Source organism: Hypanus sabinus, chromosome 6 (genome assembly GCF_030144855.1).
Source record: "Hypanus sabinus isolate sHypSab1 chromosome 6, sHypSab1.hap1, whole genome shotgun sequence".
In the NCBI taxonomy this organism is placed as follows: Eukaryota; Metazoa; Chordata; class Chondrichthyes; order Myliobatiformes; family Dasyatidae; genus Hypanus; species Hypanus sabinus.
In genome coordinates this window covers 83,271,077-83,298,922 of record NC_082711.1, presented here as the reverse complement: position 1 = coordinate 83,298,922, position 27,846 = coordinate 83,271,077, and positions in this window count along the sequence as shown.

The window sequence follows — 27,846 nt, the reverse complement described above, 5'->3', positions numbered from 1 at the left end:
GAAATGGAACAGGAAAATTTGAGGGCAGGGTGAAAATTGGAGGCAAAGTTGATAAAACTCCCGTGTTTGTTAACCCTACTAATCTTGGCAGAGAGGAAATTAGTTCAAATGTTCACAGCCTCCTTTCAAAGATTCCAAGTACATTTATTATCAAAGTATATGTGCAGTATGCAAGCCTGAAATTTGTCTTCCCCACAGACAGTGACAAAGCAAAGAACCATGGAACTGACCCATTCAAAGAGAAAAATCAAACCCCTCCCCTTATGTGCAAAACAATTTGTGCAAATGGCAATAGGAAAACAGTGAAAATTCAGAATATAAAACAAAAGTCAAAAAGTATATTTTGGTTCAGTTCAGCTCAGCGTTTATTATCTGCAGGCTGCCCAGATTCAAAAATCATCTGAAAGTAATAACAACAAAGAGCAACCAGGACTAGAACTAGAAAAGAGAACACATCATAACTCTCTGACAGCAGTGAGGCACATTTTGGTCACAGCCTTGTGGAGCACTCTGGGAGACAGCAAAGTGCCAGATCACTCAATCATCCTGAAATCACACTGCCAGAATGTAGATAATGGGCTCTAACAGTAACAGAGCCATCTCTGAAATTAAAAGATCCAAAAGAGGTGAAATGAATTGTTTCATGAACCGTCTTGAGGATGTTGCCTTTGGTAGCATTGTTCACTGGCACAAATTTCATTTCCTACATCTGGGAGGAGGAATCAATACTAGAAGACCTCAAAGACACTGTAACATCAAAGATGACTTTGCAGTGTCTTAAAATAGAGTTTATTGTCTCATGCCCAAGTACATCTATGCAGGGATGCAATGAAAAACTTCCTTAAGACATACGAGCAGAATTAGGCCATTCAGCCCAACAAGTCTGCTCCGCCATTCCATCATGGCTGTTCCCAGATTCCACTCAATCCCGTACACTTGCCTTCTTGCCATATCCTTTGATGCTCTGGCTGATTAACTTTCACCTTTAATATACCCATGGACTTGCCCTCCACCGCAGTCTGTAGCACAGCATTCCACAGATTCACTACTCTCTAGCTAAAAAAGTTCCTCTTTACATCTGTTCTAAAAGCTCACCCCTCAATTTTGAGGCTGTGCCCACTAGTTATGGATACCCCTGCTACAGGGAACATCCTCTCCACATCCACCCTATCTGGTCCTTTCAACATTCAGTAGGTTTCAATGAGATCCCCCCCCCCCCCCACATTCTTCTAAATTCCAGTGAGTACAGGCCCAAAGCTGCCAAACGTTCCTCATATGTTAACCCCTTCATTCCCAGAATCATCCTCATGAACCTTCTTTGGACTCTCTTCAATGACAAAACATCCTTTCCAAAATATGGGGCCCAAATCTGTTGACAATGCTCCAAGTGTGGCCTGACTAGTGTCTTATAAAGCCTTAGCTTTACCTTCTTGCTTTTATATTCTATAACATTGCATTTGCCTTCTTTACCACAGACTCAACCTGTAAATTAACCTTCTTACACGAGGACTCCTAAGTCCCTCTGCACCTCTGATGTTTGAATCTTCTCCCCATTTAGATAATAGTCTGCACTATTGTTCCTTTAACCAAAATGCATTATCATACATTTCCCAACACTGTATTCCATCTGCCACTTTTTTGCCCATTCTTCCAATTTGTCTAAGTCCTGCTGCAATCTCTTTGCTTCCTCAGCACTACCTACCCCTCCACCTATCTTCATATTATCCACAAACTTTGCACAAACAGGCACATAGAATCATATTAACATCATTCACAAGATAAACATAAATTAAACTATACACAATTTTCACAAGAAAGAACTTCATCGTTGCCTGGATCTTGAGAAGTTATCCCTCTTTGATGACCACCAATGAAGAGCTGATCTCTGAATCAGATAGTGGATTCTGCTCATCCAGAGGCACACTGGACATGATCTTCTCTGTGCAACAAGAGAATTGAGGGACAGCATCAACAAATGTGCCTTTTGTGACCTCATGAAGTCCCCATTAATTGACAGGCACTTCGCCTCCATGATGGTGTTCAAGCTATAACCTTAACCAAGGGGTCCTCAATGGACCCAATCTCATTGTATCTTTGCATCATGATCCCAATACGTTTTTCACTCTTTCCCCTGCCATACTACTCTTCCAACAGGCTTCCTACAGGACAAGTGTGAAACTATGTTTCATCAGCTCCAGGACCTTACTCCAGTAACCAAAAGGCAGTGAACTAGCCTTGCAAGAGCCTAGACACTTCCACAGGCCTTGCTCCAAATTGTCATAACTCCTTTACCGAGCCTGATTGTAAACCACAAAACAGTGCTACCACATGCTCTTCATGATGCTTATATGATGACTTGAGGGTCGGGTGGGGGTGAGTTTGAAATGTCAATGTAGATGTGAATGGGGTGCAGTCATCGTAATCTGCCCAAGTAGGTTGCTTTCAAATCACACAGCTGCAGAACAAGCAACACTGACAATCTGGTTGGGTTGGTAAAAATTAACAACAGATGCAGTTTGGATCAAAGTAACCTAATTTCTCCAAACAGTGCTCCAAAGGAACATTGTATTCGGTGTGATTTCATTCTGTACAGGTCTGGCATGAAAAGTGCTTATCTCGTTCTCTGATTAAATGGAATGAGAATCTTTTCCTTTTACTCAGGCAAGAAAGGCCAACAAAACTGTGGTGTAGAATTGTAAAGTTTAGGTTCCAGCATCATTTTTCTTGTAGCAAGGTTCTTCTACATCAAAGGTGTCCTCCAAGTGACCAGGAAATGCTTCAACATATGGTACAAAAACTTCATTCCTATGGATTGAAACAGAAAATAATGCATGCGTTCATTTGCCACCTTTCGTGATCTTAGATTCAGAGCCATTTGAGTAATTTTGAAGTTTAATCAGTCATACTGTTGGCAAACACAGCACTCAGAAAGATTCCATTTACAGGAACAAATTAAATAATGAGGTCATTTATTTATCTCACAAACACTAGAAAATATGCAGATGTTGGAAGTTCAAGCAACACACACAAAATGCTGGTGGAACACAGCAGGCCAGGCATCATCTATAGGAAGAAGTACAGTCGACATTTTGGGTTGAGACCCTTTGTCAGAGGGCAAGAGAGAGAGAAAAAAAATTAAAAATTAGGGATGGGGTAAGAAGGGGTGGAGGGGCATTAATGGAAGTTAGAGAAATCAATGTTCATGCCATCAGGTTGGAGACAGAATATAACACGTTGTTCCTCCAACCTGAGTGTGGCTTCATCTTGATAGTAGAGAAAGCCATGAATTGACATATTGGAATGGGAATGGGATGTGGAATTAAAATGTGTGGCCACTGGGAGATCCTGCTTTCTCTGGCGGACCGAGCATAGGTGCTCAGTAAAACAGTCTCCCAGTCTATGTCAGGTCTCACCAATACTTCTGTTAATGCCTCTCCTCCCCTTCTTAGCCCATCCCTAGTATTTATTTTTTAATTTTTTTTCTCTCTTTCCCTCTCACAATAACTCCTTGCCTGTTCTCCATCTTTCTCTGGTGCTCCCCTCTCCCTTTCTTTCTTCCTAGGCCTCCCGTCCTATGATACTCCCCCTTCTCCAGCCTTGTATTCCTTGTGCCAATCAACTTCCCGGCTCTTAGCTTCATCCCTCCCCCTCCTGTCTTCTCCTATCACTTCAGGTCTCCCTCTCCCCCTCCCACTTTCAAATCTCTTACTATCTCTTTTTTCTGTTAGTCCGGACAAAGGGTCTCAACCTGAAACGTTGACTGTACTTCTTCCTATAGATGCTGCCTGGCCTGCTGTGTTCCACCAGCATTTTGTGTGTGTTGCTTTCATTTAATTATCTATTTCTTTATATTTATTTATCTATCAATCCATCTTTCTATTTATTTATCTGTTTGTTAATCTATCTATCCATTTATTATTTATTTATTCATTTATTTGATGCACAGTGAAGAATAAAATTCATCAGGATAATAGGATTAATATTAGTTGATCGCGTGACTCAGAGCTGTTGTCTGTCTAATGAAGGGATGTTCGGATGGACGAATGTTGGACCTTGCAGTATTAAGCCAGCATGCAGGAGTGAGTTGGAGGTCAGCACCACATAGGGCCATTCACTTAAAGACACCAAACCGATCAGGTGCGTCACACCCACTCCACAGAGAGGGGCTGTAGGAGCCATGCATTTATTCTCGATTTGCTCATTTATTGTGGTAACTAGTCACATGGGTGGGGCGTGATAAAAGCAAAGGAAATAAGTTATGTATTCATGCTTTGTTCTGGGTCGTTTGGTTCTGGGGACCGCTAGGTGTCATATCTCTTATTGACTGCTTAATTACAAGATTGTATGTTTTGCTAGGTGCTAATAAAGGATCAAATACATTTCTTCACCTTTTTGCAACATTATTAGTGGATTGATTGGAGGGCACATGATACAAGGATAACAAACTGTGGGGTTGGCAGCAATGGCAGTGGTTTGTTTGAGTTGCTATTGCAGAGGCCAATCCCTGGATGACAGCTCCATGCTGGAAAAGCAAGGAGACAAAAGAATAGTGTTCTTTAAATATAGGAAATGACATTTTTTGGTTGTCAGTTTGTTGAGTTGGTAGGGCTTGAACTACACTTTTCAACGCTGACTAAACCCTTCGAAATTTCTACCACTGGACTCCGGCTCTCTGTATAACTGCAATCCTAAAGCAGGACAGGAGGGCTCTTCTGCTCTGTTCCAGATTCTAATGTGTACTGTGGTCTCAACATGAGAGCTCATCTGAAGCATAGCACCTCCAACAAAGGAGTATCCTCACTCATATTACATTCACGTGTCAGCAAGGACCTGCTGCTCAAGTCTCGGATGGGTCTTAAATTCACAATTCTTCACTTCAGTGGAAGAAGTACTGACAATGAACCAAGACATTGCTCAAAAATATACAAGGAAAAATTCCAAACAAAATGGATCAAAAAATGCTCCCTATATCAAACAGAGCACAAATTTGAAGCTTGGAAGTAAAAGTAACACTATGTAGAGGAAAAGATCAAATTGTTAAAGGAAGAAAAGATTTTGAGAAATTAACCAGGAATATCCAAACCCATAGGTGCATAAGCCATTAGATTGGTTAGTCTGATGTCAGTTTTCTCTTGAACCACCCATTTCAATAAATTGCTATACATTAAGAATTATTAAATATTAAATTTATTTTGTCAATGACTATCTAAAACAGGGATTCCCAACCTTTTTTATGCCATGGACCACCTACAATTAACTGAGGGGTCTGTGAACCCCACATTGGGAACCCCTGATCTAAAATATAGCCCAATAATTTTGTTTCAAATTCCAAAGGTGCCTAAAGCAATTTTACACCTATTCTATCTGATTACTTTTTAATGTATTCCTTCCTAAAATAAATCTTCACCTGATGGAGCTGACCCTAATCATTAGTGTCCTTTGTCAAAATGAGTCTCCTTTCCAGCTTTTTTAGTTGTGAATGTGCTGTTGTCTGCAAAAAGAAAATCTCAACTTCCTCCAGAGTTTGAATGGGACTAGGAGAAGTAAGGGTAATATTCCCATTTCAAAGACTCTAAGGTTCATTTATTATCAAAGTACACAACTCTGAAATTCTTCTTCTCCAGATAGCACTGAAACCAAGAAAGAAAAGAACAGCAGCATGATCATCAACCCCCAAATCCCTCCTCCCTGCACAAAAACAGAATAAAAACAAAACAGGGACAGCGAACACCCCCAAGTTCCCCTCCCCCACGCACAGATTGGGCAAAAAACACAGAATAAAAAAAACTATAAGTCTATAGTCCAAGTCCACAGCCTAAACGCAGAAAACCTGGGTAACATTCTCCTGGCACCGCAGCAGGCCTTCCCCTCTCCGTAGCAGAGGGATCCCACCAGAGATCAAAAGGCAGTCTCCCCTCTACGTAGCAGAGAGATCCACAAAGATATTACCACTATCCTTACCTACAAAGTCACAGTTGTTTCTTTAGCAAGCTTCTTCTGGAGCTACTTCTGATGGGAGTATCAACAGTGTATTGGAATGAGATATATTTTAGGGTGAGGTTCAAGTATCCCATGCATTGTTCAGACAAGTAACTCCAACCATAACTTACATACGCAGTAGATTGCCTTGAAACTTACAGAGCGAATCTGTTCTACCTTCTGCTGCCTGGAAAACAGCTGGTGCCACTCAGCCAAATGCAGACCATTCTTATAAACAAGGTTCTGGATTGCAAACCTTAGCTTTGGATTTTGCAACTCCCGTCATCAACAAATCTATAGAAACAAACAGCAATACTTGTCACCAAGTCTGAACACCTGAACTTCATTTTCAAAATAAAACAATGTGTTTGAATTTACAGTGCACAAGGCATCATGACAACCACCTGCATTTGGCATTCACTGGGCTGCAATATTTAATCTAATCATGATCTTCTGAACATAAAAGGAGTAGATGTTGAACTTCATAATCAGCATTTGTAAAAACATTCTTAATCATGTAAACACAAATTTGCTATAAAACTAGTTTATTCACGGTACAAATCACATGGACTAAACTTCAGGAGCTCGTGTGATTCTTATCCATTTCTGAGCACGAAGAGGGTGAAGTGCTTTGATGCTATGCATCTTAGCTTTTGGCTTTGATGCCACTTTAGTATCTGATTAATTCCAAAAATATGATCTTGTTATTCAGAACTCTATCCTAAGAAGAAAAGTTTTAGATTAGTTCCAGTGCAGAAAATCATTTTGAATGTCTTTCATCAGTCTCAGAGTTATTCCATTTTCAACCAAGTCAGACTGATGATCTGATAACAGCAATACAGAAATCCATTGAATTTAGAAGAGCTGGGAAGAGATCAGATAACTTGTTAAATGAATCAGGTTCCTACACCACTGGCCTTTAATACCTGAATTCCTTGAAGGTTCAGGCCTTAGTGGCTTGATGAGGCAGGGTTCAGATTTCATCCATTACCCTCTGCAAAGTGTCACCCAGAAGTGCATCAAACACTCTGCTGGAGGAACATCTGCAGGGGGTAAGGAGCTGTTGAAATGCCCCTGTAGGACAAGGGGGGAGGGGGAGGATAGACACCAGTATAAAGAGGAGATGAAGAGTGTGGAGTCAGGGGCCTGAGGTGATGGAGGAGTGGACGATGATCAAGGCATAGGGGAGGAGGAGGGGTGGAGTGAGAGGCAGAAGCAGATGGTTGATTGAGGAAGGCAGACAAAAATGGTAGACGGAGCCAGGTTTGGCAAGGGGGTAAAGGTGGAGACAGCTGGGAAGTTTATAGGCAGGAACGCAAAGGCTAGTAGTATTGGAATCTGATAACTATGGGCAATTGAAATGATATGCATCTGGGAGCTTAGAATGGCCATTGAAGACAGAGCACAGCTGGCCAGTGACAATGAGGGAACTGCCCGATAACACACACAAAACACTGGAGGAACTTAGCAGGCCAGGCAGCATCCGCTAGTCTCGTGAGACCATGGATTTGCACCTTGGTAGGTTTCCAGGGCAGGGTTGTATGGGAGACCGGCAGCTGCCCATGCTGCAAGCCTTCCCTTCTCCATGCCACCAATGTTGTCCAAGAGAAGGGCACTAGGACCCAAGCAGAGCAATGTGTTGTTAAGTGGCTTGCTCAAGGACACAACACGCTGCCTCAGCTGAGGTTCGAACCAGTGACCTTCCGATCACTAGACCGATGCCTTATCCACTAGGCCACGTGCCAGGCAGCATCTATGGAAAAAAGTACAGTCGACATTTCAGGCCTGCCAAAGGGTTCCTCCAGCATTTTGTGTGTGTTGTTCAGATTTCCAGCATCTGCAAATTTTCTCTTGTTTATGAAGGAACTGCTTGCAGGTTGCCCTTCAATTCACACGCCCCTTCGAGTCTCAGCCAGAGGGCGCATCCCTTGAAGGAGAACCTGCAGGATATGGTAATGCACGTGGCTGTTGCTTGTGTCCTCCATGGTGGTGGTGGTGTTGACAGTGTAGCTTCAGCGAGTAACTGCAGTGTATTTTGTAGATTGCACACACAGCCCTCTGATGATAGAGGAAATGAATGAGCAGGGGCATTTGTTGGGCTGCCAGTCAATGGGCTACTTTATCTTGGATGGTGTCTTTTGCAAGCAGTTGATGCTGCAGTGAAAACAAAGTATTCCAACATATTCCATACACTTGTTCCATGTGGAAAGGATTGGGGTATCAAGAAATGAATCACTCACTGCAGGATACTTGTAATAATATATGCCTGGTCCAGTTGAATATCTGGTCAATTATGATCCCCAGTACTTCTGAAATAGCAGAAGAACATTAAGGTAGATAATTCCTCAGGGTCTGTTGTAATGTATCCCAGGTTATTGAGAGAGGCAAGAGGAGAAATTGCTGGGGCCTTAACCAAGATCTGTGTATCCTCTTTAGGTACAGGTGAGGCCCTGGAGGACTGGAGAATAGCCAATCTTTTTCCTTTGCTTAAGAAGGGAAACAGAGACAAACCGGGAAATTACAGGCTAGAAAGCCCCACGTTAGTGGTGGGGAAATTATTGGGGAAGACACTTAGGGATTGGATTTACTCACATCTGGAACAGCATAGACTACTGTGGAAGGTCTAAGAATGGATTTCTGCAGAGGAAGCTATGTCTTATAAGCTAGACTGAGTTTTTGAGGAGGTGACAAAGATGATTGATGAGAGTGGAACAGAGGTGTTGTATAAATGGACTTTTAAAAAGAACCCTGTGGTAGGCTCTCCAGAAGGTTATGGCTCATGGGAATCCATGGATGGTTGGTAGATTGGATTCAAAACTGGCTTGGCCTTAGAAGACAGGGAGCAGGAGTGGAGAGGTGATATAGAGGTCAGAGCCCAGTGGTGTTTCTCAAGTATCAGTACTGAGTTTTCTACTGTATAGTATATATAAATGATTTGGACAAAACATAGGTGAGTGATTAGTAGGTTTTCAGTGATGCAAAAAATGGCAGAATATGATAAGGTTACATGTGGAATACTGTGTTGTAAGTGTTGGAACCCCTGTCAGTGGATGTGGTGGAAACAGATTCAACAGCAACATTGAAGAGTCATTCAGACAGGCACACAAATATTCAGGGAATTGAAGGATATAGACAACATGCAGTAGTTGAATTTGGTATCATGGGCAGCTTTCTGTACTTTACTCTTCCATGTTCTATTGAATGTCAAGGGTGAAGTGTTCAACTCTCTCTTGATCAACATGGCCTTTGACCACTATTTTTGTGGCACAAATGCAATCAACACTGGACAACAAAGATTTTGCTTCCTGATTACTTTGGGCATCTTATGGATTTTGGGGTGGTGATCATGAACGTTACCATGAAATTTCCCTATCTTGCACCATTTTTAATGAAATCACCTATATTTGTTATTTCAATTCATAATTTAAGTCAATTAAAATATTTCTGAATCAGAATCAGGTTTAATATTATTAACATGTGTCATGAAATATAATAACTTTACAGCAGCAGTACATGCTAAATATAGAAAAAAAGTAAAAGTGAATTACAGTAAATATATATACACACATATTAAATAGTTAAATTAAGGTAAGTAGTGCACAAACAGAAGTAGTGAGGCGATGTTGCCCACAGTTTAAACTGAGAAGTTTTCTATCTTCTCCAGGCTTGCCTGGGCATGCTTAGGCAGGGCTGATGCTGCATGACAGGACAGGTTTTAGAAAGCCTATAAATTTCCAGGAAGGATTTCGATATTTGAGTCAGATGTTTCCCAGAATAACTGATGCCAAGATTAAGGAAGGCATTTTTGTTGGTCCACAAATCAAACAGGTCATCAATGACAGACAATTTGAAGAACTTCTAGTGGAACTGGAGAAAATCGCATGGAAGCCACTCAAGGATGTTGTTGAAAAATTTCTTGGCAACTGCAGAGCACCAAACTATGTGCAGCTGGTTGACAATTTGTGTCCAGCATACAAAATAATGAAGTGCAACATGTCACTAAAGATTCATTTTCACCAGGACATTGCTGTCGTGGAGAAATGGTATCAGGGCAATTGGAATCCATCCATGCTGGCTGATTATAGTTGGACACTTAAGTGAGAAGACTCAGATACTGAGTACCAATGAAAAAATAATCAACAAAACATTTTTAGCTTAGTTGAACTACTGCAAAACATCAGCACCATTTTGCAACTAAAAGCATTATATTCAATAAAAGTTAATTTTCTGTTTCTCCAAATTCCTAAGTGAAACAAATAGTCTAAAATTATATTTGTGCTCAACTTCAAGCCATTTATCATAAACCAAAAGAAAATCTGTGGAAGCAACACTTCCAAAAAAAAAATGTTATCCAGTGTTATCAGCCCTTGTCTAAATGTTGTCCAGAACTTGCTGCATGCCGACATGAACCATTTCATTTACTGACAGAATTGAACAATCATCAATGAACATTCCCAGTTCTGGACTTATGATGGAAGGAAGGAACAGAAAATAGTTGGGCCAAAGTCATTCTTCTACTCAATTTGGGCAGTATTGTCCTTGGGCTGGCATAATTAAACTCTGAAAAGTGTAGCTATCTTCCTTTCTCTGACATCTGACTCCAAACACTGGACTTTTTCCAGTGATCTAACTGACCACTTAATGAGGGTGCCTAGATACCACACTCTGTCAAAAGCTGCCTTAGCTTCAAGGCAGCCGTCCTTACCTTACCTCTGCAATTCTGCTTAGGGCACAAAACCAATTCCAAATCCAAATAAGAGATGCCTGTAGCTGAAAGGTAAAATTAATCAGGTGGTTAACAATTAGCGACATCAAAACTATAGCACAATCCAGAGATTCATTTCCTTTCTATTTTAATTTAATTAACAATCATGAATTGGAATAATCAGTCAAATCTAGCATAGATGATAAGTTTCCATATTTTTGAACAAAATTTAAGAACCATCAATAGAAAAGGGTGTCTGGTAAATTGTTCTAATGATCTTTTATCTGCTTAGTAATAACTAAATTTAGAGAACTCAAACTGTTCAGTTTACAGAATAAGGATGGTATTTACAATAGTAGCATTTACTGGCCATATCTGAACTGTCAACCACATCCAGTCCCATTTAGGCCAGATAGGTAGTCCATTTATTTCTCTGATGATGTACAAGATTGATTTTTATGATAATCCAGGTAATCTTCATTCCAGATTATGAAATTGCTTTAATTTAATTTCCATTTCTATTTTTGATATATATGCATATATTCCAGAACTCTGGCTGTTAATCCAGTAATTTAACTATGGTGGAAGATTTGCAACCTGAAATATTAACTGTTTCATTCTCCACAGATATAGCCTGACCTGATGAGTATTTCTAGTAGTCTGTTCTCATTTCAAATTTCCAGAAGCTGAAGTGTTTTGCTTTCGGACTGGCAAAGCATGACAGAGTACCCAAAGGCTATAAATATTTGTAAAATGTAATCTAAATGCAAATACGCAATCCAAGTATGTAAAATCTGCTGGTCTGCCATCAGAGAAATCCAGCCTTGGGACAGTGAATGGAATAGTGAGTTAGAATGTGTTTCTTAATTTCCTCACCAGCTTAATAATCTTCAGTGCGATTTCTAGTTTGTGATGCATTAGATGTTATGGATAGAGTGTAGTCAGAGGTGCAGAGTACATTTCTGCTCCAGATGACTGTCTAGAAAGTGTGCTAGGAGGATGGGTAAACTGTCAAAGATTATTGCTGGCAATCACATAATTTACAAATTGCTCAGTACCACTGGGCACTCATTGCAGGTCTGACAGTGTCTCTCAAAGCATAGGGTTAGTTTTTATGAGGGCAGAAAACTGATAGCATGACTACAAAGGAATAGGCTTTGGTTCATTATCTGAGCTTGAATCCAATACAGTTACAAGATGGAAGCCTTCTCCCTGTCACTTGCACCCATCCTGCAAGGTATAATCAATCTTGTGATGCTCAGACGTAAAATGAACATCCTTTCATACTATGCTATTACATTGCTCACAACATGTTCTGGTTTAATGACAAAAAGATTGTGAGTAGTTTATTTTGTACCCATTCAGCATTACTGATAAGGGAGCATATAGATCTCTCAGTCAAAACCAAAGTATTTCATTCAGTAATATTGACTTAATAAGTACACTATGTATGTAAATGTGATCAATCACATCTCAGGCTTGATTTGGGCCTACTGGTGAATGGGAAATCTACATTTGTATTAGCATCTCTTTTTTAATGTGTTCTTACATTTTGTATGCCATGTAAATGTAAAGTGACATGGTAATTTCATGCTTGGATAAAAGTTATACCAGGATTAAACATCGGTTTTGGTCGGTTAGCTATAATTGAACTTTCATGCCCACTTGCATGGATTTTCTTTCCTAGTGTCTGGAATGGCATCTCCTACAACATTCCTTGCTTATTCTGTCTAACAAGTAATGTCTGTGTCAGTATATTTTTGTTATTTATTCACAGGACATTGGTGCTGCTCTCAAGGCCAATATTCCCATTGCCACCAGCCATAAAGTCATCGAACACTACAGCACGGAAACAGGCTTTTCAGCCCATCTAGAACATTAGACCGCAAGACATAGGAGCAGAATTAGGCCATTCAGCCCATCAAGTCTGCTCCATCATTCCATTGTGGCTGATCCCAGATCACACTCAACCCTGTACACCTGCCTTCTCGCCATAACCTTTGGTGCCTTGACCAATCAGGAAACTATCAATTTTTGCTTTAAATATACCCACAGTCTTGGCCTCCACAGCTGTCTGTGACAGAGCATACCACAGATTCACTACTCTCTGGCAAAAAAATCCTCCTTATCTCTGTTCTAAAGGGTCGCCCCTCCATTTTGAGGCTGTGCTCTCGAGTTATGGATACCCCTACCATAGGAAACATCCTCTCCAGATCCAGCCTATCTGGTCCTTTCAACATTTGGTAGCTTTCAATGAGATCCACCCCCTCCCCCCCGCGTCCTTCTAAATCCCAGTGAGTACAGGCCCAAAGCTGCTAAACACTTCTCATATATTAACTCCTTCATTCCCAGAATCATCCTTGTGAAACCCCTCTGGGCACATCCTTTCTGAGATATGGGGCCCAAAACTGTTATCAAATTGCTTTCAAATAAATGACATTCACTGCCTCTTCTTTGTCCACACACTGCTTGCTACTTCCTCAAAGAACTCTAACAGATCTGTCAGGCAAGATTTCCCTTTACAGAAACCATGCTGACTTTGACTTATTTTATCATTAGTCTGCAAGTATCCTGAAACCTCATCCTTAATGATGGACTCCAGTGTTTTCCCAACCTCTAAGTTTAAGCTAAACAGCCTATTTTGCCTTCCTTCCTTCCTTCTTAAAGAGTGGAGTGACGTTTGCAATTTTCTAGTCCTCCTGACCCATGCCAGAATCAAGGGATTCTTGAAAGGTCATAACCAGTGCAGCTGCTTTCTTCAGCCACCTCTTTCAGAACTCTGGGTTGTAGTCCATCTGGTCCAGGTGACTTATCCATCTTAAGACCTTTCAGTTTGCCCAGCACACTTTTCCCTTGTAATAGCGATGGCACTCACTCCTGCTCTCTGACACTCATGGACCTCTGGCACACTGCTAGTGTCTTCCACAGCGAAGACTGATACAAAGTACCCATTAAGTTCATCTGCCATTTCTTTGTCCTTCCTCTCCCCCCTTTACTACCTCATCATCATCATTATCCAGTGGTCCAATATCAACTCTCACATCCCTTTTATTCTTTATCTAACTGGAAAAAAGAACTTCTGGTATCCTGCTTTATTTTATTGGCTAGTTTGCTCCCTATTATGTTGCCTGCACCCAGACACCTCTTAACCAAGTGCCTACCAAAATTACCCTTAAATGTTGAAATCATACCCACATCTACCACTTGTGCTGGCAGCATGTTCCACACTCTCACCACCCTCTGAGTGAAAAAGTTCCCCCTTGTGCTCCCCTTAAACATTTCACCTTTTAGTCCATGACCTCTGGTTCTCGTTTCACCCACCGTCAATGGAAAAAGGGCTTGAACTAGTTTGCTAGGCCATTTCAGATTCGAAATACCAAGACTAAACTATGATCTTCTGATTAGAGTCACTTTAAGGCCAAAATCGTGAAGGATAATAGATTTCATTCCCTGAAGTACATCAATGAAAAAGATGAATTATATTGGCAAACCCTTAATTTTGCAGTCATCATTGCTGATAACAGCTTTTTAATTCCAGATTTATTAATTAAACCAAATTTATATTCCCCAGCTTCTGTGCACCATTTTGCACTCATATTTCCAGACAGCAAAGCCGCTAAGCACTGATACTTCATCAAACACGAGTTTCCACTTTCTGCAAATCTAATGAAGGCAATCTTTAACATATTACCGAAGTATGAAGATGCCAGTGTAAATTAGAAACTTGTTAGAGGGATTTCCCATTTCCTCTCCTGGTATGCAAAATTAAAAGAAGGCTGTTTCATTATGAGTGTCCAATGTATGTAACGCTCAAAACTGAGCTGAATCATGCCAGCAGTGGGAAGCACTTGGGGAGAGAATCACCAGTGTGAACCTTCCCCTTACATGGACTGTTCTAACTCTACATAGTGCTGAGAGATGGTTGTCAGTGCACCTGTCTCAGCACTCTGTTACTGACACTATATGCTCTGCATCACTTAGACTTGGCACAGGATTCGAGTCCTCATTCAGCTGACTGGGGAACCAGGTCAAGAAATTAGGAGAATAATTAGAAGTAATTTTTTTGAATATAATTTTAGTTTTCAAAATGTCATTCTAAAGATTGTATTTCTTCAATATTTTAATCATTTTATATTAATTGCAATAATTTTTAAACATTCCTAAATATCAGAGACTTTTAAAACAGTTTTAAATGACAGTCCTGGCTTTGAGAGCAGATGAAGCTCTGCCGCTGTTTTGATTCCAGTCAAAGGCTGTCAGGACCTTGTTGTGTTTTGTAACTCCAAAACATAAAGCTGATCGGAAGGAAAGCACAGGAGCCAGGGATAAATCATGTGCATTTAGGTTTACAGTAGAGAAGCACTCACAAATGACTTGGTGGCATGATGACATATGCTATTCACATACTTTTACATATAACCCGTAATGAATGATGTAAGCAAAGAATGCTTAATCAAACAATATATTTACAATGCTACTGAGACATTAAATACACTACAGACCTTATGGGGGGAACTACACTAACAAAGGCCTGCTTACCACTGAGGTGTTCTGTTGCCTCCCTAGACTGGGTGAAGGTCTCTGTTTGATCATCCAGTTAAATATGGATGCCTGGGTCAGCTGCAGGTGAGGTTAGGTGCAGGTTGAATTAGCTTAACATCCCTTGAAACTGTTGGTGCAAAACTAACCAGTTTCTCCATCCTCTCTATATTACTTCAGAAGTTCATTCTGATCTCAAATAGGTTGGGAAACTCTAATATTTTCCTTTGATCCTAATTCTAACACAATTTTTTTTTGTGGTTCATTTAAACAAATAGACACGCAAAAGATTTATTCAAACTCTTCTTTCTATCCAGCTGTCTCCTGGACTGTGCTCAGGGAGTCCAGGGGGCTGTTGGTATAGATCCAGAGACCACATGGTTCCAGTATTCATTACCACATTCCTGGGGCCATGCGCATTGTACAAGTCATTTGGCACCTGCACCACTTTCAACCCCTGGCAAAGACTTAAGAGTAAAAAAGCAAGGTCATCAACATGCCAGAACAAATCCATCTGTTCATCAGAAATTTCTGAGAGCTTACAGCCTGCAAGCAGCACTCAGTTATGAAGAATTTCTACTTCCTGGTAGCAAACAGATCTTGTAAACAACACCAAGAAGTGAAAACAGGTTTGATGCACTGCAGACTGGATGGATGCTTTGGCTGAGTAACCTACTTCTGGCTATTACAAAACCTATCCGTCATCTGGGACATTACACCAGCCCCATCAGCGTCAACATCAAAGAGGTCTGCAGTACCACAAATGGGATGTTGGCAGGACCCATTGCTCTTGCTGGATCCAGAGCACTCAAACATTTCTTGACATGAGTGAATTGAAATGACTGAAGGTTAGCATGTATGACTACGTCTTCAGTAGCAGTTTCACCAACCACTTGTAATCTCCTGGGTCTTAATTTGTGCAAGAAACTATTAACTTGCACCAAGCAGACAGTGCACTGTATTAGAGAAATACTTTAGAAAAGGAAGCTGCAATGAAGTGAAGCTATGGAGTATTGTTTATGCTCAATTCCTTCTCGTTTATCACTGTTACTAGTTAGTAATTAGGTACTGTGTTGCCTTTATGGCATTTGTTTAGTTTATAATATTTTCGCTTTAGTAATTCGTTTGTTAGCATTTTCTAGTTAAAGTTAGGATAGTTTAAAGTAAATTCGTTGTCTGTGATATATCGCGGCATGCGATGACGTCACACCAGGTTTCGCCGTGTCTTGTGGGAAAATACCGGTCTGGAGAAACGGGAAGGAGGGGGCTCACATGTGCAGGATCAGCACAAGAAAAGTTTTCTTTCTACGCACTAGAAACATAGTGAAGCAATGCCGTAAGTTCATGAGATAATAGATGTGTTGAATTAAAAATGTTAACGCTGATTCTGTTAAAAGTAATGACGGTTGATAAGGTTTATGCTTTCATTATTTAAAGAGTTGCGGATAGTTTGTGTTGAAGTATACTTAAAGCAGTCAATGGCGTAGGTAGATTCTGACTGTATGTTGCACTTTAATGTAATATAGTTGTTGTAGTTTTACTTTTGCAAGTATTTACGATGTAAATGTGATATCAAGAAGGAAACAAATACTGTATACATTTAGTGTTGTTTTATCAACAGTTTTCCCCATACGTTAATGTGGAAGAGTGAACAGTAAACGGTTAATCTTACTGCGATCCTGTTTTCAATGACTACGGTTTACCTCGGTGTTTAGTTCAGAGTTCTCTTACACCTGAGTGAGAACACTACAGGTACAAATTGAAGCCCCTGACCTGTTCCTGGATGCCAAGGCTGAGGTGCTTCTAAAGTGATTTCTGTCACCTTTCATGATGCAAGGTTCTGACATACATTGCATTCATTCCTGTTATTTGTAAGTATCCATCTTTTCTGCTCACAAAGAGCAACTTTTTAAATCCTCATAAGCACCACATGCTCTTCAGACAAGGCTGCAATTTTTTTTTGTGTTTGGAACATTTCTGTTCCTTCTGGCCCCACTAAATATTTGATTGGGTGACCTCTCAGCACTGACAACCTCCACTGGCCTGGTAGGACTGTCTAATGACTTCCTTGCCTTAGTGCTAGCTAGAATTCCGTTGTAATCTTAATGATGCTTCAATATCTTAAGCTGCATTAATGCACAACATACTAGCCTACCTGAAAAATCCAGCTGTTAGACCATAAGATGTAGGAGCGTAATTAGGCCATTGGGCCCATTATGTCTGAGCTGACATTCCATTATGGCTAATTTATTATCTCTCTCAATCCCATTCTCCTCCCTTCTCCCTGTAACCTTTAACAACCTTTCTAATTAAAAATCTATCAACCTCCACTTTAAATGTAGCCAGCTTCCACAGCTGTCTATGCAATGAATTCCACAGATTCACCACTCTCTAGCTAAAGAAGTCCCTCCGCATCTCTGTTCTAAATGGATGTCCTTCTATTCTGAGATTGTGTCCTCACGATAGGAAACATCCTCTTCACTTTCACTCTATCTCGGCTTTTCAACATTTGATAGGTTTCAATGAGATTCCCTTTCATTCTTCTAAACTCCAGTGAGTTCAGGCCCAGAGCTATAAAATGCTCTTCATATGTCAGCCCTGTTATTGCCAGGATAATTCTTGTGAAACTCCTCTGGACCATCTCCAACGGCAGCATTTTTTTTTAGATAAGTAGCCCAAAATTGCTCACAATACTCCAAACAAGAGAAAATCTGCAGATACTAGAAATCCAAGCAACACACACAAACTGCTGGAGGAACTCAGCAGATCAGGTAGCGTCCTGAGCAGGCCTAGCAGCGTTCTGATGAAGGGTCTCAGCCCGAAACGTCGACTGTACTCTTTTCCATAGATGCTGGCTGGCTTGTTGAGTTCCTCCAGCATTTTGTGTGTGCTGCCACAATATTCCAAATGTGGTCTGACCCCAAATGAGGCCTTACAAAGCCTCAGCATTATATTCTTGCCTTTATATTCTAGTCCTCTCAAAATGAATGCTAATATTCATGTATATGACTTCTTTACCACCACCTTAGCATACAAATTAACCTTTAGGAAATCCTGCACTATGACTCCTAAGTTCCATTATACTTCTGATTTCTGAATTTTCTCCCTACTTAGAAAATAGCCTACACCTTTATTCCATCTACCAAAGTACATGACCATACACTTCCCTACGCTATTTTTCTTATGCTATTTCTTCGCATATTCTCCCTATCTGTCTAAGTGCTGCAGACTCCCTGCTTCCTGCTCCCTGCAACCTGCCTCTTCATTTATCTTCATATCATCTGAAAACTTGGCCACAAAGTCATCAACTCCATTATCCAAATCATTGACATATAACATCAGTGAAAAGAAGCAGTCCAAACACCAACTCCTGCAGGACACCACTAGTCAGCAGCTGCCAATCAGAAAATGCCCCTTTGTTTCCACTCTTTGCCTCTTGCCAGTCCGATAATCTTCTATCTATGCTAGTATCTTTCATGTAATACCCCTCAAAGTCCAACCCAACGTCCCCGTGGTGAGAGATAGAAAGGGGTAAGGACAACCAACAGGGCTCTGGTGAAGCTGTATCAGCCAATCCCCTGTTCTGTGGATACAATGGATTACAGAAACATCATTGAACTCCCAGCATGCCATGAACTTTGTGAGGAGGCTCATCGTCGAGCGAGCACAGGGTAAGTCGTCAGGATCCTGCACAGGCGACAACTCTTTTGTCAGCAAAATCCATATCGACCTTGGGTACCTGGGATGTGAGAACCATGAACCAGGCAGGAAGATCCAGCACCATAACAAATGAGATGAAAAGGTACAAACCATTCATTCTTGGACTGAGTGGGACAAGATAGATATCATTTAAAGACACTTGATTGACATGGGATAAGTATCATCTACCCAGGCCTCAGATCAATAATGCATCACACACTGAGGGAGTAGCCTTCATGATGACCTCAGATGCACTTACAGCCATGATTGTATGGGAAGTCATCAGTTCCGGAACCAACACTGCTAGCTTTAAAACCAAGCACAAGAAGATAACAGCTAGAGTTATCTGATGTTATGCACCAATAAGTGATGCTAATGAAGAAAACAAAGACGAGTTCTACAACACATTTGGTGAAGTCATCAGCAAAGGGAAGGACCATTGTCATGGGAAATTTTAATGCCAAAGTAGGCAGGGATAATGCAGGATACAAACATGTGAGGGAGAAACATACTCAGGGAAGTGAACAAAAATGGGGAACGATTAGCTGAAACCTGTGCTAACCTCAGTGTAGTTATCGGTGGAAGCTTATTCACACACAAGCAAATACACAAGGCAACATGTACATCACCACGCAAGGTAACAGAGAACCAGATCACCAAATATGCATTCCAACGAAGTTTCAAAGACCACTCGATGTGTGAGAGGGAAATGTAGTGCAGATGCAGCATCAGAAAACCATCTTCTGATCGCCAAAGTACAGATGAAGCAAAAGAAGCAATACACCTCCCAGTCAGCGACTGAAGTACAATGTGAGTGACCTGAAAGACAAAGAAACAGCTCAGAGATTTTCCCTCACACTTTCCAACATGTTCCAGGCACTTGAGGACTTTGATATCAAAGCCAACTGGAGGCTGTCAAAGAGGCAATAAATTCAACTTGTGAGGAAGTGCTGGGGAAAGGGCATTCGAACATAAGGACTGGATTACATCAGGAATGATGGAAATAATCAACAAGAGGATGACATTAAAAGAAAAATTCAATAGAAGCAGAACTAGGAATGAGAAAGCGGAGGCACGGAGAAAAAAACAGAAGAATATATCAAGTAAGTAAGGGGAAACATCAAGAGGAACAGGAGAGAGTACATCAACACCCTGCGTCCCAAACAGAACAAGCCTCAGTAAATGGGAATATGAAAGAACTATACAATGCTACAAAAAAACTAGCTGGCAAATTCAACCAGATCAACATCCAAGTGAAGGATAAAGATGGAAATGTCATAACTAAAGAAGACAAACAGCTCCAACATTGGGCACAGCACTTCAATGAGCTTCTGAACAGACACCTCCTCCAGAATCTCCTTTAATTCCAAAAACACCATCAGACTTGAATGTCAAATGTGCCAAGCCGTCAAGAAGGAAATCATATAGGCAACCAAGAGGCTAAAGTCAGGAAAATCATCTGGCCCAGACGGTGTACCAGCAGAGGCATTGAAGACAGACCCTAAACTTTTGGCAGATATCCTATACACTTTGTTCTGCAACATCTGGGACAAAGAGGAGATGCCACAAGAGTGGAAGTGAAGTGATATAATGAAGTTTCCAAAGAGACGCGACCTATGAGGTTGTAAAGCTACAGGGGTATATCCATAATGTCTGTGATCAGAAAGGTGCTAAACAGAGTTATTTTGCAACACCTTCAACAGCTGTTGACACAGCATTAAGGGACCAGCAAGCAGGCTTTGGAAAGACCAGTCCTACACAGAACAGATAGCTACCTTAAGAATAATCATAGAATCAAAAGGAATACTTCTCTCTACGTCAACTTCATTGACTACAAGAAAGCCTTCATCAGCTTAGACAGAAACATCCTGTGGAAACATATTAAACATGATGGAATACCACAGAAATTTATCAATATCATCAGGAACTCCTACAACAACATGTAAAGTCATACAAGGGGGGAAACTGTCAGAAAGCTTCAGTGTCAACTCTGGGGGGAAGCCAGGATATTTGACAGCTTCTTTCTTGGAATTATGAAACAGACAACAAGCGAAGTCAAAATAGAATTTACTGGACTATGTGGTGGCAACTTGATGAACTAGAGTTTGTAGATGACATCACCCTACTGGCACCTCCAACTAGCAGATGCAAGAGAAATCAATAAGCCTATAGTGATAAGAGATATGAACCTGGAAGAAGTAACTTCCTTTGTCTATCTTGGAGGCATTGTGAGTATGCATGGTAGAATGGATGATGGAATCAAGGTCAGGATCAACAAGGCCAGAGTAGTTTTCAACATCTTGAAGTAAGTGTGGACATCCAGTCATGTCGAGAAAGACCAAAATCAGAATCTTCAACTCAAATGTTAAAACAATGTTCCTATATTGTTCTGAAAGCTGGAGAACAACAAAGAACACAGTACAAAAACTGTAGGCTTCATCCTTTTCAGGGTGGCTGGCATCTAGTCAGGATCTTTGATCTACAGCAGCATTCAAACTGCAGTTCTGCACAGCAGCGTGTTCCCATTCTTGGAACTTGCCAACCTGCTGTGTTTTCAATATGTCCAGGTTTGGTCTGAAGTTGGGTGCCCTCGGGATCTGGCTTTGCATGGCCCTGTGGACAGGAATTCTCGACAGTGTCACTAACTGAGGCTTAGCGGGAGCTGGAACATCAAAGACAGTGAGAGCAGCTGTCGGAGGCCTCTGCACTCAGTGATCAATTGCTCTCTCTCTTGATGGTGAGTGAGAGTTTGCAGCTAATACTCGAGGCGACTTGAAATAAAAGCAACACTTCAATCTGACTGTAACATGGAAACAGCAGCTGTTTGTCTCCCTGCTTGCTGAGGAAGGAGCAATACCTGTCTCTCGCTTGTTAGTGAGAGAGAGCCTGTGGGATGTCAAAACATTGGAGTGAGCAGTTAGCTGTTGATGGACTGTAGACCATGGTCTCTCTTTGGGGGCTGTGATGTTGCCTGCATGCTGGGTGGTGGAAATGCTGATGCTTTAAGCGAGAGTAAGTGGCGGAGGGTGGAGATCGATGCTGCTAACTGCTGATTGGGTGTGGGAGGGGCTTTGGGGTTCTTATGTTTTTTTTCCTATCATTCTATCATTAATTCTTTAGGGTTTTTCTTCTGTTTCGATGATGCCTGCAGAGAGTATGAATGTCAGGTTGTATATTGTACACATTCTCTGATATTAAGTGGAACCATTGAGAAGAACCTCAAACATCAAATGGACTGACAAAGTAACCAACCAGACCACTGTGGGAAAACACCAACCAGGAATCCACTGAGATGCAAATGGAAATGGAGATGGACTGGCCACACCTTGAGGAGGCCAGCAAACAACATCAGCAGGCAGACATTAAAATGGAATCCCCAAGGAAAAAGGAAAAAGGGACGTCCAAAGAACACATGGAAGGGGCTGAAATTAGACAAAGGGTACACTCCTGACCTACCCTTGAGAAACTGGCTGAGAACAGATGATGATGGATAAGGGAGGTCATTGATGGCCTAGGCTCTACTGGGAGCTAAGGGCCCAGGAAGAATAATACCATACGCTCTAATTTTGTTTAGCAGTATCATGTGCGGTGTCTTGTCAGAGGCCTTCTGAACATACCAGTAAACAACATCCACCAACTTTCCTTTGTCTGTGTGGTGAACTACATATACCTGTATGGACACGCCCCCTGCTGACTGCTCCTGTGGCTCCTCCCACAGACCCCGGTATAAAGGAAATTGAGGCCTGAGCCCGGCCCTCGGTCTCCAGGATGTAGTATGGTGGTCAACTACTGCTTGTTCTTTCTTCCAGTCAATAAAAGCCGAAATCTCGACTTCACGTTTCAGAGGGAGTTATTGATGGTGCATCAATTTTATTGACTGGAAGTTTTAAAACATGGAAAGCGTTTTACGTCCAGAAAGATTGGATTTGGCACCCCAAGCCCCTGAAGCAGTTCTTGCCTTTGAACTCTGGCTTGCATGCTTCCACTCATACTTGGAGGAGGTTAGTTCAACTGAACCTGCTGTTACTCACAGAATTCTCCTCTCAAGGGTCACCCCAAAAGTTTACTCACTTATCAGAGACCTGCCGACCTACAAAGGGGCACTGGACGCCCTCAAAAGACAGTACCTGCAGCCGGTGAACACTGTCTACGCAAGACATCGCTTAGCTACGCGATGACAGCGGCCTGCAGAGTCGAGTGCCGAGTTTCTCTGAGCCTTACAGACACTCGTGCGGACTTGCGACTGCAAAACTCTCACGGCGGAACGCATGCGGAGCTGCTAGTACAAGACACCTTTGTTACAGGAATCAGGTCAGTGTACGTATGCCAGTGGCTGCTGGAAAATGCTGATCTTACTTTACGCTCGGCGATCGAGACAGCCGACACACTGGAGGCTGCTCTGCACAACGCTGATGCTGTCCAGCCGTGCGATTCCCCGCCGGTTCCGTGGACACCTCAGATCCCGCCGCCGCTGGTTCCCGTGAGCGAATTCACCAACGCGCTGCCAGTCGCGATCCCACGAACTCCCCAAACCCGACCACAGCTGCTGCCAGCCATAAGTCCGCGCAGTGTTACATCTGTGGACTCGAAAAGCACCCCCGAAAACGCTGCCTGGCCCGAGAAGCGACCTGCTCCAGCTGCGGGAAGAAGGGCCATTTCACCAAGGTCTGTAAGTCTAAACCACGAGCGGGGTCGGTGTGAGGCATGGGGCGGCCATCTTTGTCGGCGCCAACATGCCCCGCCCCCTACCCACCGGTGCTTACCGTGCACCAAGACGGCAGTTCAACTCTGGCCACCGTAACCCTCAATTAGGCAGGCAGGCCAGTAGCATTCTTCTCTCATACCCTTTAAGGCCCTGAAATTCGGCACTCCATGGTGGAGAAAGAAGCCCAGGCCATAGTGGAAGCTGTTAGGCACTGGAGGCACTATCTCGCCGGCAAAAGGTTCACCTTGCTGACCGACCAGTGCTCAGTTGCCTTCATGTTCAGCAACCAACAGCGAGGCAAAATCAATAATGATAAAATTTTGAGGTGGAGAATAGAACTCTCCACCTACAACTATGATATCCTGTACCGGCCTGGAAGGCTCAATGGGCCCCCTGATGCCCTATCCCGGGGAGAATGTGCCAGCGTGCAGCTCAACCAGCTATACGCCCTCCATGCAGATCTTTGCCACCTGGGGGTCACCTAACTTTACCATTTTGTGAAAGCCCGGAACCTGCCTTACTCCCTTGAGGACATCAGGACGATGACCAGGGACTGCCAAGTCTGCGCTGAGTGCAAACCGCACTTCTACCGTCCTGAAAAGGCACAACCTATCAAGGCCACCCGCCCCTTTGAGCGACTGAGTGTTGACTTTAAGGGCCCCCTTCCCTCCACCGATCGCAATGTCTATTTTCTCAACATTATCAACGAGTACTCGCAGTTCCCCTTTGCCATTCCCTGCCCCAACACCACTGCCACGTCCGTCATAAAAGCCCTGCGCCAGCTCTTCACTCTGTTCGGGTATCCCTGCTATATCCACAGTGATAGAGGGTCCTCCTTTATGAGTGTCGAGCTGCGCCAGTACCTGCTGGCTAGGGGCATTGCTGCTAGTCGGACCACGAGTTATAATCCCCGGGGAAATGGACAGGTGAAGAGGGAGAATGCCACAGTGTGGAAGGCCACACTTTTAGCCCTTAAGTCAAAAGGGTTGCCGGTCTCTCGATGGTAGGAGGTCCTCCCTGAGGCACTCCACTCTATCCGCTCTCTGTTATGTACGTCCACCAATGCCACCCCTCATGAGCGCCTATTCTCTTTTCCCAGGAAGTCTGCCACTGGGACTACCCTACCGGTTTGGCTGACATCCCCAGGGCCAGTGCTGCTCCGGAAACATGTGAGGAGCAATAAGTACTCCCCGCTGGTCGAAAGGGTTCACCTTCTACATGCGAACCCCCAGTATGCCTACGTGGTCTTACCTGATGGGCGGGAGGACACGGTCTCCATCCGCGACCTGGCGCCCGCAGGTGCAGCAGACCACTATCCCGAACACTCCACGGTAACTATGAACCCTGTACCCGAGGTGACACCGCGCACACCAAGCCCTACACAGACTCCTCACGACACTCATATACCAGGTGCCTCGCACACGCATGGGGACTCTCTTTTAAAACAAAGGGGGGGGTGTGAATGTGGTGAACTACATATACCTGTCTGGACACCCCCCCCCCCACTGCTGACTGCTCCTGTGGCTCCTCCCACTGACCCCAGTATAAAGGCGATTGAGGCCTGAGCCCGGCCTCTCAGTCTCCAGGATGTAGTATGGTGGTCAACTACTGTTTGTTCTTTCTTCCAGTCAATAAAAGCCGATATCTCGACTTCACCTCTCAGAGAGAGTTATTGATGGTGCATCAGTCTGTCTGCTTGGTATTTCCTCAAAGGATTCCAACAGATTTGTCAGGCATGATTTCCTCTTGAGGAAACCATGCCGATTTTGGCCTATTGTATCATGTGCCTCTGAATAACCCAAAATCTCACCCTTAATAATGGACTCTAACATCTTACCACTGAGTAAGGCTAACTGGCCTATAATTTCCCGGCTTTGCCACCCTCCCTTCTTAAAGAGTGGAGTAACATTTGATCACTTAAACGCACTTCTGCCTTTAGGCCAATGTTGGAAATGGGGGAAAGGGTTAAATTGCAACCAATAAATAACAGCTGCAGATGCTAGAAACTTGAAATAAAAACAGAAAACGTGTTGAATACCAAGTCAAACAGCATCTCAGGAGAGCTGCAGAGAACATGATAAAATACTTGTTGATTATATTTAATCAAGAAATTGGATAAAATGCTGTCAGTCTGAAGTATTTCTCTCCCTACAAATGCTGCTTGACCTGCTGAATATTTACAACATGTTTGTTTTTATTTCAGGTAAGAAACTTACTTACGTTTAACTGTTTTCCATTTAATTTCAGCCTGGTCCAGATTAAAGTTCAAAGTAAATTTATTATCAAAGTACATATGTGTCACCATATATATTTTCTTGCAGGCCTACAGCACACAGTAAATCCAAGAACCACAATAGAATAAATGAAAGTCTGCACCCAAAAGGACAGAGAACCAACCAATGTGCAAAAGACAACAAACTGTGCAAATACGAAAGAAAATAAATAATAATAAATAAATAGGCAATAATTATTGAGAAGCTGAGATGAAGAATCATTGAAAGTGAGTCCATAGGCTGGTGGGCACAGTTCAGTGATGCGGCCAGTGAAGTTGAGTGAAGCTTTCCCCTCTGGTTCAAGAGCCTGATGGTTGAGGCTAATAACTGTTCCTGAACAAAACTTATCAAAAATTAATAAAAATGTTAAACTATATGAAGTTATAGGATTCCATTTGTTCTTTTCCATCTTTTGATTATGAAATAAAGCCACAGAAATGAATTTTAATCCAACCCATTTAAGCAATCTGGTAGAGAACTGCTGAAATTGATGAACAAATATAAAAAATATCACCAGGTGATAGACACGGAATTCCATTTGTCAGTGGTGAAGTCTGCATCTGAAAGCTTTTATCTAACAGAATAACATTTGGAGACAAAGTACACGCAATAGTGCACACTGTTTGGTTGAGCTGTTGAACCTTGGCTCACCCTCCACTCAAAGTAACAAAGACAAGAGTTCCAAGGTTACTTCAATCTTAAACTTAATTCCAATGTTGCTGGTAAAAATAAAGTTTCTGTAAACTTCAAAACTACATAATCATACTTGTCTGATTTAAATGTATAATTTGTGCAAACTATGGGTTTAAAGGCGCACTTTTTTAAGAGGACGTTTTTTTTGTACAAAAGAGATATTAACCCCTTGAATTACAACAGCAACAATAGAACTATTAAATACATGTACTCAAATACTTTCATCATATAATTCAAAGGCACAGGAGAATACAACCAAGATATGTTTCATTGATCTTGCAACAGTATTTTGCAGTGATGCTAGTAGATTGTTGTGCAGTTCCCCAGCATAGATATTTGAAATATTTTAACAATGCTGAGGGTCACCCATTGATCGTTTAGCCATTCTGTTGTCTTCACTTTGAAACAAAAGCTGTAAGATACAATGTCAGTTATTGATCATTTAAAATATATTGTGCAGGTAAAGGCAGAATCCTGCCAGGAGCAGCCCTGATGTGTACTGAGTGACAATGAGCCTTCTTGAAGATGAGAAATTAAACTAAGGTCATGTCTGCTCTCTCAGCTGCCCATTGAAAATCTCACACCACTATTTGCAAGAAAAGCAGGAATGTTGTGATTGTTTCTAGATAAATATCACTGAAAGCAAATTCTGTTCATTCTTATCTTTCTGCCTATGGGAGTTTGCTGTGCACGATTCTGCCGGCCATGTTTCCTGCATTGTTATAATATTAACATTCTGAAATATTTTTGTCATTGCACATAATCCTGGAGCCGATGAGCCAGCACTCCCAAACATCAACAGGCCTCACATTCGCAGACACCCTGAGCAACCTAAAGACTGAAATAAATTGAAGAATTAGTTTCAATATAATTATGGAGAAGGATAGGACTGGACCCAGGGTTGAGATTTTTGATTGGAGAAAGGCTAACTTTGAGGAGATGCAAAAGGAGTGGATTGGGATGAACTGTTTTATGGGAAGGATATAATAGAGAAATGGAGGTCATTTAAAGGTGAAATTTCGAGGGTACAGGATCTCTATGTTCCTGTTAGGTTGAAAGGAAAGGCTAAAAGTTTGAGAGAGCCATGGTTTTCAAGGGATATTGGAAACTTGGTTCGGAAAACGAGGGAGATCTACAATAAATATAGGCAGCATAGAGTAAATGAGGTGTTCGAGGAATATAAAGAATGTAAAAAGAATCTTAAGAAAGAAATTAGAAAAGCTAAAAGAAGATACGAGGTTGCTTTGGCAAGT